Here is a 6739-nt window from a genome sequence, read left to right on the forward strand (position 1 = left end):
TCCAATTTTCCCAACACCATTTATTGAAGAGGCTGTCTTTTTTCCATTGGACATTCTTTCCTGCTTTGTCGAAGATTAGTTGACCATAGAGTTGAGGGGCTATTTCTGGGCTCTCTATTCTGTTCCATTGATCTATGTGTCTGTTTTTGTGCCAGTACCATGCTGTCTTGATGATGACAGCTTTGTAATAGAGCTTGAAGTCCAGAATTGTGATGCCACCAACTTTGGCTTTCTTTTTCAATATTCCTTTGGCTATTCGCGGATTTTCTGGTTCTATATAAATTTTAGGATTGTTTGTTCCATTTCTTTGAAAAAAATGGATGGTACTTTGATAGGAATTGCATTAAATGTGTAGATTGCTTTAGGTAGCATAGACATTTTCACAATATTTATTCTTCCAATCCAGGAGCATGGAACATTTTTCCATTTTTTTGTGTCTTCCTCAATTTCTTTCATGAGTACTTTATAGTTTTCTGTGTATAGATTCTTAGCCTCTTTGGTTAGGTTTATTCCTAGGTATCTTATAGTTTTGGGTGCAATTGTAAATGGGATGGACTCCTTAATTTCTCTTTCTTCTGTCTTGTTGTTGGTGTAGAGAAATGCGACTGATTTCTGTGCATTGATTTTATATCCTGACACTTTACTGAATTCCTGTACAAGTTCTAGCAGTTTTGGAGTGGAGTCTTTTGGGTTTTCCACATATAGTATCATATCATCTGCGAAGAGTGATAGTTTGACTTCTTCTTTGCCGATTTGGATGCCTTTAATTTCTTTTTGTTGTCTGATTGCTGAGGCTAGGACTTCTAGTACTATGTTGAATAGCAGTGGTGATAACAGACATCCCTGCCGTGTTCCTGACCTTAGTGGAAAAGCTTTCAGTTTTTCTCCATTGAGAATGATATTTACGATGGGTTTTTCATAAATGGCTTTGATAATATTGAGGTATGTGCCCTCTATCCCTACACTATGAAGAGTTTTGATCAGGAAGGGATGCTGTACTTTGTCAAATGCTTTTGCAGCATCTATTGAGAGTATCATATGGTTCCTGTCCTTTCTTTTATTAATGTGTTTTATCACATTGATTGATTTGCGGATGTTGAACCAACCTTGCAGCCCTGGAATAAATCCCACTTGGTCGTGGTGAATAATCCTTTTAATGTACTGTTGAATCCTATTGGCTAGTATTTTGGTGAGAATTTTTGAATCTGTGTTCATCAAGGATATTGGTCTGTAGTTCTCTTTTTTGATGGGATCCTTGTCCCGTTTTGGGATCAAGGTGATGCTGGCCTCATAAAATGAGTTTGGAAGTTTTCCTTCCATTTCTATTTCTTGGAACAGTCTCAGGAGAATAGGAATTAGTTCTTCTTTAAATGTTTGGTAGAATTCCCCCGGGAAGCCGTCTGGCCCTGGGCTTTTGTTTCTTTGGAGGTTTTTGATGACTGTTTCAATCTCCTTACTGGTTATGGGTCTGTTCAGGCTTTCTATTTCTTCCTGGTTCAGTTGTGGTAGTTTATATGTCTCTAGGAAAGCATCCATTTCTTCCAGATTGTCAAATTTGTTGGCGTAGAGTTGCTCATAGTATGTTCTTATAATTGTCTGTATTTCTTTGGTGTTAGTTGTGATCTCTCCTCTTTCATTCATGATTTTATTTATTTGGGTCCTTTCTCTTTTCTTTTTGATAAGTCTGGCCAGGGGTTTATCAATCTTACTAATTCTTTCAAAGAACCAGCTCCTAGTTTCGTTGATTTGTTCTATTGTTTTTTTGGTTTCTATTTCATTGATTTCTGCTCTGATCTTTATGCTTTCTCTTCTCCTGCTGGGTTTAGGGTTTCTTTCTTGTTCTTTCTCCAGCTCCTTTAGGTGTAGGGTTAGGTTGTGTACCTGAGACCTTTCTTGTTTCTTGAGAAAGGCTTGTAACACTATATATTTTCCTCTCAGGACTGCCTTAGTTGTGTCCTACAGATTTTGAACTGTTGTATTTTCATTGTCATTTGTTTCCATGACTTTTTTCAATTCTTCTTTAATTTCCTGGTTGACCCATTCGTTCTTTAGAAGGATGCTGTTTAGTCGCATTGTATTTGGGTTCTTTCCAAATTTCCTCTTGCGATTGAGTTCTAGCGTCAGAGCATTGTGGTCTGAAAATATGCAGGGAATGATCCCAATCTTTTGATACCGGTTGAGACCTGATTTAGGACCGAGGATGTGATCTATTGTGGAGAATGTTCCATGTGCACTAGAGAAGAATGTGTATTCTGTTGCTTTGGGATGAAATGTTCTGAATATATCTGTGATGTCCATCTGGTCCTGTGTGTCATTTAAGGCCTTTATTTCCTTGTTGATCTTTTGCTTGGACGATCTGTCCATTTCAGTGAGGGGAGTGTTAAAGTCCCCTACCATTATTGTAATATTGTCGATGTGTTTCTTTGATTTTATTATTAATTGGTTTATATAGTTGGCTGCTCCCACGGTAGGGGCATAGATATTTACAATTGTTAGATCTTCTTGTTGGACAGATCCTTTGAGTATGATATAGTGTCCTTCTTCATCTCTTATTATAGTCTTTGGTTTAAAATCTAATTGATCTGATATAAGGATTGACACTCCTGCTTTCTTCTGATGTCCATTAGCATGGTAAATTCTTTTCCACCCCCTCACTTTAAATCTGGAGGTGTCTTCGGATTTAAAATGAGTTTCTTGTAGGCAACATATAGATGGGTTTTGTTTTTTTATCCATTCTGATACCCTGTGTCTTTTGGGGCATTTAGCCCATTAACATTCAGGGTAACTATTGAGAGATATGAATTTAGTGCCACTGTATTGCCTGTAAGGTGACTGTTATTGTATATTGTTTCTGTTCCTTTCTGATCTACTACTTTTAGGCTCTCTCTTTGCTTAGAGGACCCCTTTCAATATTTCCTGTAGAGCTGGTTTGGTGTTTGCAAATTCTTTCAGTTTTTGTTTGTCCTGGAAGCTTTTTATCTCTTCTTCTATTTTCAATGATAGCCTAGCTGGATATAGTATTCTTGGCTGCATGGTTTTCTCGTTTAGTAGTCTGAATATATCATGCCAGCTCTTTCTGGCCTGCCAGGTCTCTGTGGATAAGTCTGCTGCCAATCTAATATTTTTACCATTGTATGTTACAGACTTCTTCTCCCGGGCTGCTTTCAGGATTTTCTCTTTGTCACTAAGACTTGTAAATTTTACTATTAGGTGACGGGGTGTGGACCTATTCTTATTGATTTTGAGTGGGGGTTCTCTGAAGCTCCTGGATTTTGATGCTTGTTCCCTTTGCCATATTGGGGAAATTCTCTCCAATAATTCTCTCCAATATACCTTCTGCTTCCCTCTCTCTTTCTTCTTCTTCTGGAATCCCAATTATTCTAATGTTGTTTCGTCTTATGGTGTCACTTATCTCTCGAATTCTGCCCTCGTGGTCCAGTACTTGTTTGTCCCTCTTTTGCTCAGCTTCTTTATTCTCTGTCATTTGGTCTTCTATATCACTAATTCTTTCTTCTGCCTCATTTATCCTAGCAGTGAGAGCCTCCATTTTTGATTGTACCTCATTAATAGCTTTTTTTATTTCAACTTGATTAGATTTTAGTTCTTTTATTTCTCCAGAAAGGGCTTTTATATCTCCTGAGAGGGTTTCTCTAATATCTTCCATGCCTTTTTCGAGCCCAGCTAGAACCTTGAGAATCGTCATTCTGAACTCTAGATCTGACATATTACCAATGTCTGTATTGATTAGGTCCCTAGCCTTTGGTACTGCCTCTTGTTCTTTTTTTTGTGGTGAATTTTTCCGCCTTGTCATTTTGTCCAGATAAGAGTATATGAAGGAACAAGTAAAATACTAAAAAGGTGGCAACAACCCCAGGAAAATATGCTTTAGCCAAATCAGAAGAGATCCCAAATCATGAGTGGGGGGAAGGGGATAAAAAGAGGTTCAGAAAGAAAAAAAAAAGAAAAAAGAAACAAATAAAAAAAGAAAACCAATAATGAAAAAATATAAAAAGGAAAAAAATATATATATATTAGATAAACTAGTTAAAAAAAAACGTTAAAAAAGGGTAAAAGTTAAAAAAATTTAGCAGAAGAAGAGAAAAAAAAAATTGAAAAAGAAAAAAAAATTAAATTAACTGCAAGGCTAAAGAATCATGGGGAGAAAGCCATGAGTTCCGTGCTTTGCTTTCTCCTCCTCTGGAATTCCGCTGCTCTCCTTGGTATGGAAACTGTACCCCTTGGTAGGTGAACTTGGTCCCGGCTGGGTTTCTTGTTGATCTTCTGGGGGAGGGGCCTGTTGTAGTGATTCTCAAGTGTCTTTGCCCCAGGCGGAGTTGCACTGCCCTTACCAGGGGCCGGGCTGAGTAATACGCTCGGGTTTGCTTTCGGGAGCTTTTGTTCCCTGAGCGCTTTCCGTAGAGTTCCGGAGGACGGGAATGAAGATGGCGGCCTCCCAGTCTCCGGCCTGGAGGAGCCGAGAGCCCGGGGCCCCACTCCTCAGTGCGCCCTCAGAGAACAGCGCCCAATTACTCCCGTCTGCCTGGCCTCCGGCCACGCTCCGAGCTCACCGAGGCTGCGACCGGTTCAAGGTAAGCCCAAGCTGTGAGCTCACTCCTCGGCTCTGTCTCTGTAGCTGGCTTCCCCGTTCTAATACCTGCAAGCTCTGCGACACTCAGACACCCGATCCTTCTGTGACCCTGCGTGACCTGAGGCCACACTGGCCCCGCGTGGGCTTCACCCCCGTTAAGCCTCTGGAGTGATGTCCCTCAGCGGAACAGACTTTTAAAAGTCCTGATTTTGTGCTCCGTTGCTCCGCCGCTTGCCAGGAGCCGGCCCCTCCCCGCCGGTCTATCTTCCCGTCGCTTTGGATTCACTTCTGAGCCAGTCCTACCTTTCAGAAAGTGGTTGATTTTCTGTTTCTAGAATTGCTGTTCTTCTTCTCTTCGATCTCCCGTTGGATTTGTAGGTGTTTGCAATCTTTAGATAAGCTATCTAGCTGATCTCCCGCAACCTGAAATAGTCTCAGCCTGCTACTTCTCCGCCACCTTGACTCCTCCCCCCGCCATCTGTCATTTCTTGACTTGTTAATTTTAGCCATTTTGACCGGCATGAGGTGGTATCTCATTGTGGTTTTTGATTTGTATTTCTCTAATGCCAACTGATATTGAGCCTTTTTTCATGTGTCTGTTGGCAATTTGGATATCTTCTTTCGAGAAGTGTCTCTTGAAGTCTTTTGACCATTTCTTGATTGGACTATTTGTTCTTTGAGTGTTGAGTCTGGTAAGTTCTTCATAGATTTTGGATACTAGTCCTGTATCCGATATGTCATCTGCAAATATCTTCTCCCATTCCACAGGTTTCCTTTTAGTATTCTTGACTCTTTCCTTTGCTTGATCTTGATGAAGTTCTAATAGTTCATTTTTGCTTTTGTTTCCCCTGCTTTTGGAAAAGTTTCTAGCAAGAGGTTGCTATCGCCAAGATCAGAGAGGTTGCTGCCTATGTTCTACGCTAGGATTTTGACAGATTCCTGTCTCTCACATTTAGGTCTTTCTTCCACTTTGAGTTTATTTTTGTGTATGGTGTCAGACAATGATCCGGTTTCATTCTTCTGCATGTGGCTGTCCAATTTTCCCATCATTTGTTGAAGAGACTCTTTTTTCCACTGGATATTCCATCCTGTTTTGTCAAAGATTAGTTGGTCATAAAGCTGAGGGTCTATTTCTGGGTTCTCTATATTGTTTCACTGATCTATGTGTCTGTTTTTGTACCAGCACCATACTATGTTGATGATTACAGCTTTGTAATAGAGCTTTAAGTCCAGCACTATGATGCCACCAGCTTCGGTTTTCTTTTTCAACATTCAATAGATCTGTTAAGTCCATCTGGTCCAGTATGTCATTGGGTATTCAGGGTCTTTTGTGATTCCATACAATTTTAGGATTATTTGTTCCAACTCTGTGAAAAAAAAGTTAATGGTAGTTTGGTAGGGATTGCACTGAATGTATAGATTGCTTGCATAGCACAGATATTTTAACAATATTTGTTCTTGAAATCCATAAGCATGGAACGTTTTTCTACCTCTCTGTGTCTTCCTCAATTTCTTTCATGAGAGTTCTATAGTTTTCTGAGTATAGATCCTTTGCCTCTTTGGTTATGTTTATTCCTGGGTACCTTATGCTTTTGGGTGCAATTATAAATGGGATCAATTCCTTAATTTCCATTTCTTCTCATTGTTGGCATAAAGAAATGCAATGGACTTCTGTGCATTGATTTTACATCCTGTCATTTGCTGAATTCCTGTGTGACTTCTAGCAATTTTGGGGTGGAGCCTTTTGGGTTTTCCACATAGAGTATCATGCCATCTGCAAAGAGTGAGACTTTGACTTTGTTGCTGATTTGGATGCCTTTTATTTCTTTTTCTTGTCTGACTGCAGAGGCTAGGACTTCTAGTACTATTATTGAACAACAGTGGTGACAGTGGACATCCCTGCTGTGTTCTTCACCTTAGGGAAAAGCTCTCAGCTTTTCCCCATTGAGAATGATATTCAGTGTGGACTTTTCATAGATGGCTTTTATGATATTGTTATGTTCCCTCTTCTCTACACTGTGAAGAGTTTCCATCAAGAACAGATGCTGTACTTTGTCAAATGCCTTTTCTGCATCTATTGAGAGGATCATATGGTTCCTGCCCTTTCTTTTATGTATGTAGTGTATCACACTGATTGATTTGCAGATGATG

General features: G+C 39.7%; 1 protein-coding gene across 1 annotated transcript in view; it reads right to left on the reverse strand.

Annotated features, from left to right (window-relative positions):
* Nucleotides 1–6739, reverse strand: part of MAN1A2 (mannosidase alpha class 1A member 2) — a 182391-nt gene that overhangs the window by 119749 nt on the left and 55903 nt on the right. The window lies entirely within an intron of this gene.

This window comes from Lontra canadensis, unplaced genomic scaffold (assembly GCF_010015895.1).
Source record: "Lontra canadensis isolate GAN:19392208 unplaced genomic scaffold, GSC_riverotter_1.0 scaffold75, whole genome shotgun sequence".
In the NCBI taxonomy this organism is placed as follows: Eukaryota; Metazoa; Chordata; class Mammalia; order Carnivora; family Mustelidae; genus Lontra; species Lontra canadensis.